This window comes from Amphiura filiformis, chromosome 5, assembly GCF_039555335.1.
Source record: "Amphiura filiformis chromosome 5, Afil_fr2py, whole genome shotgun sequence".
Taxonomy (NCBI): domain Eukaryota; kingdom Metazoa; phylum Echinodermata; class Ophiuroidea; order Amphilepidida; family Amphiuridae; genus Amphiura; species Amphiura filiformis.
In genome coordinates, this window is record NC_092632.1 from 3,226,241 (window position 1) to 3,239,972 (window position 13,732).

The 13,732-nt window shown below is 38.5% G+C and overlaps 1 protein-coding gene across 1 annotated transcript in view; it reads left to right on the forward strand.

The window, feature by feature from the left end:
- The first annotated feature begins 449 nt into the window (after positions 1–449).
- The window catches only part of LOC140152484 (5'-AMP-activated protein kinase subunit beta-2-like), a 36,759-nt gene continuing 23,476 nt past the window's right edge, over positions 450–13,732 (forward strand). The window contains exon 1 of the mRNA XM_072174814.1: positions 450–541. The gene's annotated coding sequence lies outside the window, so the exon portion shown is untranslated. The remainder of the gene's footprint in view (positions 542–13,732) is intronic.

Sequence of the window (13,732 nt, forward strand, 5' to 3'; positions counted from 1 at the left end):
AATCAAGTGACCCCTCCCCTTTCGAATTGCACGAGAACTAAAATAATCGTTGTTTTGGCTCATTAAATGTAATTTTGTAATTGATCTGGTCAGGCTTCCTGGGCTGACGTAGCTGTATAGCTCTGTATAAAACGCGCACATGCTCATGTTTACCTGGGGAAATAAATACATGCAATTGACCTCATAAGGTCACATATGGACCAATCCATTTTTATACATGAGGGGAATAAATTTGTGACATATTTTATCTTGCATTTTTTACCAATATATTCAATTAAAATAAAACAAAATAATTGTACTAACTTTGTATATTTATTTTTAGGATAACTTCGAAAACTGAAATATACACGAGCTTGTGGATTTAGAGGGTTAATAAAGGAACTCATGCACAGTCTTATCCAGGAAAATGGAATGGCTTATCCAGATGTCGCCATATTTGTTTTCAAGCGCAGTCAGGTCATTGGAGGGTGTTGTTTTTGACCGAATTTGTTCTAAGATTTTGGCTAAAAAGTGCTGTTCAGAATGGCAGTTAATGGTTAAGGTAAGTACATATAGGTTGTCTATTATATTTAGCTTCGGATGAATAAACTGCAGAGTGGTGTACTTTTCAACTAGAGCGAAAATTGCTGACATTTCTGTCCTGTGTACGTGTGACTTTGCACATCAGCACATGGCGAGTGCAACGCAAGCTTGTTTACATTCAGTACCATTGAAGCAAAGCAATTAATTTGTGAGGTGATGCAATTTGCGTTGTATTTTCTTGTGCATAATATTCGTCTCGTTGCAAGGAAAGCTATGGGAGATTGCACTTTTTCGTACCAGCTATATGTCAATTGTCAGGAAGGCTGAGTGAGCATGTAGTCCTGCCAGCAACTGAGCAAGACTTCAGTCTTTATATTTTTCATCATAAACATAATAATGACATCTATAGTAAGAATTCCAATTGAATGAACGCAGCTTTCAACAGCTGTACTCGATCCAACCGCGATTGTATATCGCGTATTTCAAACTACAACGCGAACGCACGACCTTGGATACAATGCTAACCAATCACGAGTGCGTTGGCATGGTTCCGCGTTACTCACGCACAGTCGCACACGCTGGCGTACATCGCACAGTGTACGCAAATGTTCGTCACGCTATTAAAAGCTGCGTTCATTCAATTGGAATTCCCACTATAGTATATCTACGTAGACTACGTACCTGAACTGAGAGAGTTCCTCAGCAACATCCTTAGAGCCCAAAATGAGCCCACATATTGTGATGTTTCTTATTTGTGGAACAAATGTTAATATACCGATCTGTAACTCGGTAATCAGATAATGTTAGGGCAAGTAAAATAAAAAACATGTTTCACGTCCGGGGTTTTGAAAAAAAAGGAGGAAGAGGGGGCTTTTTATTTTTTATTTTTTATCACAAAATTGGTGTGAATACCCATAATTAGATTTAGAGCTGTTTTACATGTTTTAGCGCATACAATAATGCCTGGAAAAAGGAGGAGGCCTCTTTTTATTTCTTGTTCTGAGAGATAGGCCCCCTCTAACTATCACAAAACCTTATAAAAGTGTTTCTTGTACATGTATATTACCAAGGCTATAGAAAGCATCTCTACTTCCTAGACATATTTTTTGAAAAGTTATAACTGAATTTCAAAAAATAAAAATAAAATTGAAGAAACCTCAAAAAAGGAAGCGGGAGGGGATGTGAAACATGTTTATTTTTTTATTTGGCCTTAAAATTAAATAAAGATTACTGAGTTACAGTTACTGGAAGCATGGTGAGTGCATGTTCTGCATCTGGATCAATCGCGATCTGGATACGGGGGTACTGTCACTGACTGTACTCTGATTAAGCAGGAAACTACAGGTAAAGTATTGTTTTTCTTGGCCAAACTGGAACACTATGAACGCTGTGGCTCCGTGATAACCACACACACGCACATAGCGTGGTACAGAAAAAAAGCATACCCGGCGTGCAGCGCTTTACATTCATGCATTGCGTACATACTTGAGTGTTTGGACAAGCGGAACAGTTTTGACAGGCCTTTTGTCTACCTCTCTGTTTGTAAACAGATGAGGAGGTCAAAATTGTCATCCTCGCCGAACAGGAAAGTCAGCGTAATAGTACGGCACTGGGGGGGGGGGGGGGAGCACTCAGAATTATACTTGTATTTGTAAGCATCCGTGTGAAAGAAAACGCAGATTTAGGGTGGTTTTGAAAAGCAAAACGAGGAAAACACTCATTTTACTGGAAGAAGGGTTTTTTTTTTAAAGAACGATCCTCGCTCAGAATCTGGTGTGTAAAATCGCTCTAATATGTCATATTTGTCAAGTTATTTGGCACAAAAGAGTGGTTTCCAAGCGATTTTACACACCAGATTTAAACAAATTTTGAGCCGACTTCAACAGCGCCTTGAATAGCCGATCATTTTTAATGACATTGACACTTAATCCTCACTTATACTGACACATGCAATGTAGATCCTTGTTTAGGGGCAAATTTCAAGCCAATTCCTCGCTTAGGGTGTTTTTAATGTTTCTCTTTGTTTAGGGGAAAATTTCAAACGCTTTAGGGCTAGTTTGACAAAATTTCGACATTCTTGTTTAGGGTCATTTTTGAAAGTCATTTCACGCGGATGCTTACGACTTTTAATTTGTAGCACAAATTGAGGACTTGTTGTTCTCAAGTTATAGAACCTTCGGTAGGGTGTCCTATAGTGTTAATTTGTTGGCAAGTTTGCGCAAGTATATCTAGTAATTTAAAATACTCACTTGAGAAACCTGTGTCACTAATTGCTGTCATCTGTGATTGCTCAACTTATTCTATGCATCAGCTTTTGTCCAAAGAAATACTAAGAAAGATGATTTTTTAAATGATTTTTAAGAGCAGCGAAAAGTTCATTCAACGACTATGTCGAGGTAGACCAGTTTTCGACCCACTGACGGAGCAAGCTCGAGCTTAAACTGGTCAGGAGTTGTTTATTTTTTAAAATCCTTGTGCATACAACTAAACTACACATTGAACATTCCTGCTCGGTCTTTTGCTGGTTTCAAGTTCAACTGGTTTAGGTATATGATTGTATAAGACATGTAAACAGGGACAGGGAGACTGCTGTCAAATGATGGTACCATACTTTTATAACCTCCAAGATAGACATTGGCAACTCTATGTTGCATGGCAGCACAAAGACAAACTGCACAGAGAATACAAAACATTGCTGCCAGACTTGTAACTTTCACGAAACCACATCAGCATTCAGCACATTACACAGACATGACCTGCATTGGCTACCAGTTGAGCAAAGAATTGCATTCAAAGTAGCCTTGTTTGTCTACAAGATTTTGTATACAATGTATCAGCTCCAGCATATTTAAGGTGGTACTACACCCCTGATAAATTTTGTGACTAATTTTGCATTTTCTCAAAAAATAACTACACACTGGTAACAAAAGTTATGTATATTATAGGGCAAAGAATCCAATTACTTCACTGAAATTTCAGTGATTCAAGACAGGTGGTTCATGTTAAGAAATGAGGTACATTCTAGCGTTACCTCTCTGTATTCACCAGCTTGTAATCTCCGTTCTGCTACAAAAGGACTTCTCCAAGAAACAGTTGCTACATGTAGTTAGAACTAAACAAATGGGGCAGCAGATCATTCATTTCCATGTTGCAGCTGCAAAAATTTGGAACAATCTGCCATTTCCAGTTCGCTCTGCTAAGAGCATATATGTGTAGTTTTAAAACACACTTAAAACACATTTGTTCCAAATTGCCTTTAATTGACTCCATGCATATCATGATCTATGCAACAATGATGAACTAGATACAAACTCATTTGTACCACATGCACAGCATGTGACACAAATAAAATGGCATCACAGACAGTGAAAACGGATCAGCTGTCAAAGGAGTGTATCTTTCCAAACATGATATCTGCACCAGTTTTATGAAAATTCCCACATGCCTACCACTTGCACTTTCAACTTCCATATCTGAAAAAATATGATCCCCAATTTGTACTCACTTTGTTAAAAAAAGTTAACTCCACATTCCAATTTCAGTTGTATATGTTCGATGTATATGTCCAACAACATAACCTCATGTCATGACATGGTTTATCAGGATTTCAAATACACCCCAATACAGCCCAAGGCAGGGGAAGCTTGGTCTCACTAAAGCTCACTATTAAAGCCACTCTGCGTGCATGCATTCCATGTGACTTGATGACGTAATCAGCCAAAGTCATATACCCAGGGAATTGCTGCCAGGGGCAGCCTAACCTCGGTAGCTACAGGTCGGTGATCGTATGCTTGGCATGCGAGGGGTCCCGGGTTCGAACCCGGGGGTACCAAGTGACTTCTTCCCCTTCTCTCCTTTTTTGTTACTACTTTCCTTTCCGATAGCAAAAACACCACGGGTAGGGTTGGGGTTAAAAAAACAAAAGAAATAGTTCAAATAAATGACAAAGAAAATTACTACTTGGTATTTCTGAGGGAGTGATTATGAACTGGTCAATGAAACAGGTGCTACATGTAGTTCCTATGTACTGGTTCAAATGATTCTGGAAATCAAGGCCAAGGTGATATTGACTATAACCACACTATGATGGTTGTAATCAGGGACAGATACCTGTGCAATTATATTTGAAGTATTGATTTGTGTGGGCACACTTTTCAGTATAGAAGTCAGTAGAGTTGCATTGAAGGTTCTGTGTATTGATTGCTATGTGAAGCATATTAGTTATTCGCTAAATACGCGAATAAAACATTTTTTAACGCGCTTGCGCCACATGTTATATACACACAACATAAAAGTCCTTTTACTGGGGAGTCGTCTTATCGCAGCAGCTAAGGGACAAAACGTACTAGGCCTGACTTTATTGTAGGCCTCCTTATTACCGAAATAAATCAAATCTGAAAACTTACCCACTTTGCAGGCAGGAAGAAATTTTTCACTTTCTGGAAAATTTATCGGTGTAGCTGTTATGAGTGAAAGACATAAAGTGACAACGACTAGATTCTTCCCGAACCACCTTACATGCCTGAGTGAACAAACTCTGAAACGCTTTTGTTAATCGATAACAATTACGATAATGATACATGCTTACTCATGTATTCTTCATCTCTGTTTAGAAAATACATTTAATTGCTGCAAAATGTATGTCATCATCATCACCATCAGTCGGGTGCGGAGCAGGTGTATACAAGCTTTCGCCAACTATTGCGATCTTTGGCAAGAGAAAAATTTTGTTTGGCTGCAGGAGCCTGCAGCATCCCTTCAGTATCTCCCAGGAGGTGCTGGACATACTGTTAGTACTGTAAGTACAGTGTGGGTGGCCATCCCGATTTCCTCTTCCCATGTGGTGGAATATAATAAAGGGCATATTCTTTCACCTGTAGGCTTGTTGTCTCGCAGTATATGGCCAAGAAATTTGAGTTGATTAATCTTGACTCTTGCAACCAGTGGAGTGGTGTTGGTCAGATTGCAGATAGTTTCATTTGGAATCTGATCCACATGCTTGATGTTTAACATGACTCTACTATATAAATAACCATCGCAGCCAGCAGGCTTCCGTTAGTGTGCGTCATTGCGTCCAGACGCGTATTTTACAAATTTGGACGCAAGTTTCAGATGGCTGATCAAATATTTTGCGTCCATGTCACATGCATGTGGACGCAGACAAAACTTCAAAATTTAATCAATAATTGATGATAAAAATAAGAAATTTCTATTCCTTTATATTTTTAAGATAATAAAAGCCCCCAAATTTTGACCCACCTGCTAAGAATTGAAGTAAATTCTGCAATTTTTGTAAATGCAACGACAGGAAATCATTCACTTTTTACATGCTTTCTGTAACGATCGCTGTTTGATGGGGAAGCCCCAATTGATGAAATTTACACTTTGTTTACAAGCATGCTGGACTGACGACGTGTGGTTAACGTGCGGTTAATGTTTATTTAATTATATATCACAACCCGACATGTTTATTTAAGAAATAAAAGGGTAATGCAGTATCCTTTACACCAAATAATAATGTCGAGGCAGTAAAAGCGTAAATAATGGGTGAGGCGCAGCCGAACCCATTATTTACGTTTTACTGCCGAGACACATTATTTGGGTGTAAAGGATACTGCAACACCCTTTATTTCTATTCTATTACCACAAAATTGTCCAAAATGAGCCGAAAAGGAGCAAACTCTTCCTTGTTTTACGTCAACAAATTTAGTGGCCCCTGAACGAGCATTGTTGTAATCAAGGGATTCCCAATGACGTCACCATCATGATGTCATGATGTTTGCCACGCGCGCTGCTGAGACTCTCAGTGAGAGATATTCATGTATTATTTACGATGCTGAAAAATCATGACACAACGATACAGTATCACACTCGAAAATACAGATTTCAATATTTCAATTTTCAACAAACTTTTTTAATATCGTAGATAATTTTTAATCTTTGGCGAAACTAGCTTTAATGTGCCAACTTTGAAGCATTTTAACAGCCTCACAAAATGTGCGTAACGCATAATATGTCGATCCAAGAAGAGTCCTTGTTTACATTTTTGAGAGCACATCAAAAAGGTCACGGATCGGTCAACAATGGATCATTAATGTTTTATGCAAAACATATTTACAATCACAAACACTTTTATCCAATGACAGCATTTCTTCACGGTACGCGATACAGTGGAACCACACAGTGAATATTGAGCAGCTTCAGTTCAGTCAATGCAATGTCTGGAATTCTTTAACATATTTATATTAAATTAAATTTATTCGTGGAACTGGAACAATTTGAACAGGATTTTCAAGAGAGGAAATAATACCATGTCCATGGAACTATGTTATAGTGTCTATTATTATTTGGGTAAGTGAACTGTTACATTTCCGTGAAAAATACATCCAGAAAAAAGTACAGGAGCTTGACTAGGTACTGCGTGAAGTGAGGCAGTGCTCATGACCGCTGCAGTAGCTGTTGGTGTGATTTCCATAGCTTCTGACCGCTGCAGGCCTATGGCTCCCGTGGCTTGACTAGGCTGAGGCCCGGGCTGAGGCTCTCCCTTTACCGTGGCATGTTTGGTAGATGTCAGGGTAGGTGAAGCTGTTGACATGCTTGACAAGGTATGCGATATATTTCTTGCCCTCTCTGGGTGCATACGTGCTGTGTAACTGCGGACACTCGCCTCATTCTTATGGCCTGTTATGGCCATAATCTGTTGCGATGTCATAACCAGCCCGGTCCAGTTGCACACATGTTGTTGCGTGAACGCAGTGATTGGTATATCTGTTGGATAAGCCAGCAGACTGCGACAGGTCAGACATCATCTTGCCCAGGGTTTTTGAGCCTACAGGGGCATTATTGTACCATGGACCTTGCTTGGGGATGTCAGGCTTGGGTCGTTGGAATAGAGCATCATGACCTGGATGTAACTTGCTTATGTAAAACATAAAAGAGCGTACAGGACAGTTTTCTGTGTCTTCTGGTGTTTCATGCATAGTGGCATGAGTTTGGTAGTCATCATTTGCATGGTTCTTTTCAGCTTCTCTGAAGTTAGGTGTTACATACTTTAGTCCCTTGGGATCAGACTTCACCGTAAAGGAACTCTTAGTGAGCTGCCTTAGGCCTTCATACCCCTTCTCCCAAACTGATAACTTATATCAAAGTACACCTTCTTTTGAAGGGCAGCAGGTGATGCGTAACCCATTACTGTAGACTGGCGTAACTTCATCAAGTCCTCTTCAACAATAGGTTGATGGTGTTTGCTCCTTCTCGTTTCATCTTCTTGATGAGACCTAGAAGTAGCTGATTGCTGGACGTAAACTCTTTGTCCGTCATGATGGTAAATTGACGATGAAATGGGGGGTTCCTGAGGTACCTGTTTAGGCCAGACCGTAAACTAATCAGTGCCGGTTTGCTGTAGGGCTTCCCACTCCGTGTCCGTGCTTCAGCATAGAAGGATCGCAGCAATGAGTTTAGTTGTGCGGATGTCCTGTCCTCAAAGTTCTCCCCTTGTCCCCTCTGTTTCATCCAATCTAGAAGAAAAATAAAACACCAAAACACACATTAGCACTTTGGTTAAAATGCAAATTAACCTACTGAGTTTAAGACTATCCTTGAGTTTTATTTAAACAGGCCTAGTCGAGCCTAGCCTGGCCTAAAAAGCTTATAGTAACACCAAAACACACATTAGCACTTTGGCTATTGCAAACCTACTGACTTTTCTTGAGTTTTAAACAAGCCTAGTCGAGCCTAGCCTGGCCTAAAAAGCTTATAGTAATAGTTAAATAAGATATAGGTCCTGATGATGATATGTTTGATTTGACCTGTCCTTGCTATTGAGTTTACAAATTACAATCATGATATTTAAATAGGCATGACTTCCAAAAATAAAACAATATGTAGGCTAATTTTTATGCGATGCACTAATGTGATGGACCTCGGGCCTAGTCATGCATGCATGCATTGCATGCATGACAGTAGGAGTAGAATTAGCGGGTTTAACTACTTTTAAGGCATGGAGTCAGTCAACTTTAAAATTAATTTGGTAATGATTTTGCTTTTTATTACTATTTTTTATTATAATTTTTACCTTTTAAAACCTTAACAGCCCACGTAGTTTGATTCATTGTTGCCTTTTCATTCCTCGCCTCTTCAATTGCCTCCAGTTCCTCGCCTGAAACTTTCTTAAATCGTTCAGATGCTTCTGGTCCTTTCCCCGGGGGTCCGTCCATGTCGAACTGTAAATCAAATGTGGGCTTAGGAGTAGGAGGTGTATCTTCGGCCATGGATTGGACACTGATGATGATTGTATAGGCCTACAATATTGATTAATTTCAATGTTTACTATTGAATCTACGTGAATGACTGTCAAGACTTGAAATTTTTCGTAACAGACTATAAACAATTTCTGTGAACCGGCGTCTTCCTTTATCCATGTTCAGGGGCCACGGCGGCACATTATCGTAATTAAAGGGCTCTCACGTGACGCGTTTTAACAAATCAGAGAGCGTGATTCTGAATAATGGGTCGTGGGGGTAATAGAATTTCTCATAAATAATCTCTGTTTCCTTTATTAGTATTATTATTACGATGAATAATTTGTGGCAGTGTGTGTTTAGCTTAGCATCAACAACATGTTAATTTGCTAAAGATTGACAGACTTTGCGCATGTTTTTGCAGCTGTTTCTGACCACGTTTCTGACCAAAACTGACACGGAAATGAGAAAAAAGAAAAAGAGACTGGAGATGGAATATCACGGCGAAAATGCACTTTTATTTTATTTTAACAATCAGCATTTGATGAGGTTTAGACCCAGGGTATGTGTGTAGCAACAATGGGTTGCCGTTCTGATCACAGTATGATTGATCATGAATTTCAGATGGACGCACAAAAATCTGTCTGGACACAAGTTTTTGCAACCTTGTCAACAAACTTGCATCACACACGATGCTCATTTTTTAAGCCTTAAAGGGAAGCCTGGCAGCCAGGACCTGAGTTTTGATCGATAGACTGGGCCAATAAGCACTAAATTCCTTGTTTGTACAAGAACAGAATTATGACTGGAGGTGGTCTACAAAGTCGTATTGTTTTTAAGTCTAAACTTTATACACTTTTTATTGAAGTTTATGCATATGTGTCTGTGTGTATCATGTTGAGCCCAGTTGAGTACAACATGATCTCTAAATCTGCCTCTTGAAAGCATCCCAAGAATTAACCGTCAGCAGTACTCAGCACCCATGGCATATGCCGTTTGTGCCCCTCCGCCTGCCGTACTGCCCTCAAAATATGTCCTTTACCGATGGCAGTCACTTGCCGTGCTATGCCCTCTGACGAAGTTGCTATCGGTGCCTAAAATCATTAAAGAGAACTATTTAGAATCAGGGTTCGATTTATTTTGAAAAACTTGGAATAGCAATTTTAGCGAAAATATTATTTAGGTGATGTTCTTATAATATTAGCATATTTTTACATTGTAAAATTTTGATATACCAGCTGATATTTGTGTAGCATGTTGTCCAAAATGGGGAGCATTTTGCTCCACAACACAAGTTAAATTGAAACCCTGTTTAGAATGGAATAAATATTTTATTTTTAGTTCTAATTTTGAAGCAACTAGCCCGACAATCTCTCTATCTTTTTAATCTTATTCAATAATTTTGGTATGTAACCTATATCGTGCACAGGGTTGTTGATTTTTTTAATTTTTTTTAAATACAAAAAATCAGATTTTTAAAATTTAAATTGGATTTTTTTTATTCCAAGAACTGCTATACCCCATGATAAAGTCAAAAGAGTACCAGTGGAATGCTAGTCTTATGCACAATCCTACCAGGTATTTACAAACAATCAAAACATGTTTTTATATGTGAAAATTTCAAAGAAAAAATTTGGTAAAATCATGGGAAACAAATCTGTTGAATTCTGCACCTTGAAGATGAATTTTTAGCAATAGATAAAGTGACATCATAGAGTGATTTTAATTGTATGCAATAGTTGTAGAAATATTAAGAATGAAGTAAATCAGTCAATTTAAGCAAGAAATTAACTTACATTTATCATAAATGGTAAAAAATGAAAAAGTTGATTTAAAAAAATAAATTAAAAAAAAATCAAGTGATTTAAATTTAAATCAACATGATTTAAATCAAACAAACCTGATCAGTGAAAATCCAAGGCACTTATCAACTTGCCCTAAAAAAGTTGCTGTGCCTCTTGAGCAGGGGCGTAACCAGACCTGACCTTCCGGGGGCAAGATTGAAAAATTTCCCAATTTTTGACCAAAAGTTGTATTATTTATATGCGATCATGAGCGGCTTACCCTTGAAGCGATAATGGCGGGGTCCAGGGGCCCGCCATAGGGCCCCTGGTGGGGGTCCAGGGTTTTTTGGCATATTAGAAGCTAAAAATCCAGTGTTCAGAGTACAAAATTTCACAATGAAAGTAGTATAGATTTTCTTTCCCTTTCTCTTCTCCTTCCCTTTTCTCTTCTCCCTTCCCTTTTTCTTCCCTCTTTTTCTTTTCTTCTTCCCTTTCTCTTCTTCCCTCTTTTTCCCCTTTTTCTCTTTTCCTTCCCTTTTTCTTCCCTCTCTTCTCTCCTTCCCCTTTTCCCCTTCCCAATTTTTTTGCTCTTCTTCCCAGTTTTTTTTTTTTCTGGTTGGCAGCCCCCCACTGGTTACGCCACTGATCTTGAGATCCTTAAGTCGAGGGTTGTTTGAAAGGTTTCCCTTTAAAATCAGTTACAGCTTTCTTTCACTACCATTTGCGGCAATTATTATGGACATCCAAATCTTCCTTCCTTCCTCTCCTGGATGACACTGCCTGTTATGATTCACTGTACATGTATTTCCAGTATTGATAGCATTGTATACTGATGATAAAAAGGACAAAGTATTATAGACTTATCGAAATCTTCCAAAATTGCTCTGATATTAAATAGCCAAATTTTCAGCACCCTGACAGTTTTGGTTCGTCAGATAATTTTTGTTGTTGAAATTTTGGCCAAAAAATGTCATGAAACGATTAACACATTCACAGTGACTGGAAAATTGTGCACCAAGAAAATGGATTTTGAAACCTAATCTGTTGCTCTTATACAAATGGAAGTGCCCTTGTGCCATTTTTTATGCCTCCACGGAGGTATTATGTTTCCTGGTTGTCCGTCTATCCATCCATCCGTCTGCCTGTCCATCCGTCTGTCTGTCCGTCCGAGCTTGCAGTGCAATTTCTCGGAACTGGTAAGGCGTATTATGATGCAATTTGTTGGAGGGGTGGCAATTGGTGGTCTCCAAATTTTAGGTTTTCGTCGCAAAATATGGTAATTAAGTACCTAATTTGCATAATTTATGCATATAAAGCAAAATATAACCCAGACCTGCCAACTGTCCCTCAGTTTGAGGGACTGTCCCTCATTTGGGGTTTACCAAAGTGAAAATGAGGGACAGTCCTGTTTTCTGAAAATTTCAGTGATGGCAAATTTAAATAAAAGAACAGCACAAAATGATGAAATGTCACTTTAAAATTTGCTATAGCAATCATTTTAGTCTATTGTGATAAATTCAGACCTGCAAAACCATCTCTGAGTTCTGAAAGTTTTGCACACCTAAAGTCCTTCAATTTGTCGGTACCTGGTTTGTGTACATGTACAAGGTTTTGGTCTCCATGTCCCTCATTCTGACTTTGGTAGGTTGGCAGGTCTGTATAACCTTGTGCACAGATTATCTGGAGATCTGTGCGAGATACATGGATGAAACTTGGTGGAGAGTAGCACAGCCAGAGGTTCTTGATCTGATTTGCTTTTCAGCGCAAAATTTGCATAATCGCAAGGTCATTGTGAGGTCATTTGGGGTCATCCGGGGTCAAATCGCCATATATTGTTGCAGGTTCATGAAATTTGGTGGGAAGGACTACTGTAGGAAGAAAAAAATGTCAAGGTCATTTTGGGGTCATCCAAGGTCATCCGAGGTCAAATCGCCATAGATTGTCGCAGGTTCATAAAATTTTGTGGGAACAACCACTGAAACAAGGCAAAAATGTCAAGGTCATTTTGGGGTCATTCGAGATCATCTGGGGTCAAATGGCCATAGACTGCTGCAGGTTCATGAAATTTGGTGGGAACGGCCACCTTAGTGAGGTAAATAATGTTAAGGTCATTTTGGGGTCAAGTGAAATTGCACCTGTTAAAATGATGGGCATCAAGGTGGAGGCATTGCGGCTGACGCTTTGCGTCGAGAACCGCACAGTTCGAGAACTGCAAAATTCTAGTTATAGTCTTGTATCTCAATGCCCCATTAAGATCCAAGGGTCCATGAAAGAACACCAACTAAGCTCTGAAAGAAATGCACAAAGCTTTGGAATCTTTTCATCCAGATACAGATATTTTATGGAAATCTTTTGCCCTGAGAGTATTCTTCGTAAGCTGGGCAATACTCAACTGGCTGATGCCATTAGAACATGGTACATTTACAGAGATAAAGCAGTGTTTAATACCTGGGATATTAAATTTTCTGATTTGGGTGCTTTGCAGTACTTATGGTTTAATTCTAGACTCCGATCCAAATCGAAACAGTATTTTTACTCAGATGAATGGTTTGACAAAGGCATTTGCAATATCATTGACCTTTTAAATATTGATGGGCCTCAACCTATTGTTCTTACATTTGATCAGTTGATTGAGAAATTTGGTATATCTCATAAAGATAAGAGATTTTATAATTTTCTTATTAAGAATATTCCATGTGAGTGGTTGGAGTATCCTAATATTCAAAATGATGATGTTTTTGAATTATTTGTGAAGAAGTTAATCGATGCTCTAAAAGTTCCTAAATATGCTTATTCGTTGATGTTGGACAAATGCCTTCCAGATAAACAAATTTCCTCCTGGGAAACTTTTGCAGGCTTCACTGTGGATTCTGAGGATTGGGAAGAAATTCATCTTAGGAATTTCAAATGTTCCATTAGTTCCAAATTGCGTTCATTTTATTTCAAATTTTTTCATGATGCCATTGCTTTTAATGATTTTTTATTTAAAATCAAAAGAAAAAATTCTCCCAACTGTGCTTTTTGTGATAAAGCTCCAGAAACTTCCTCCCACATTTTTTTGCAATTGTGATATTGTTAAACCTATTTGGGAGGCGCTAACATGTTCAAGTTATCAAAGTTAAACATGACATTGATTTTGATTTGTCAACATTTGATAAATTATTTGGAGTGCCCTTAGATAAATAT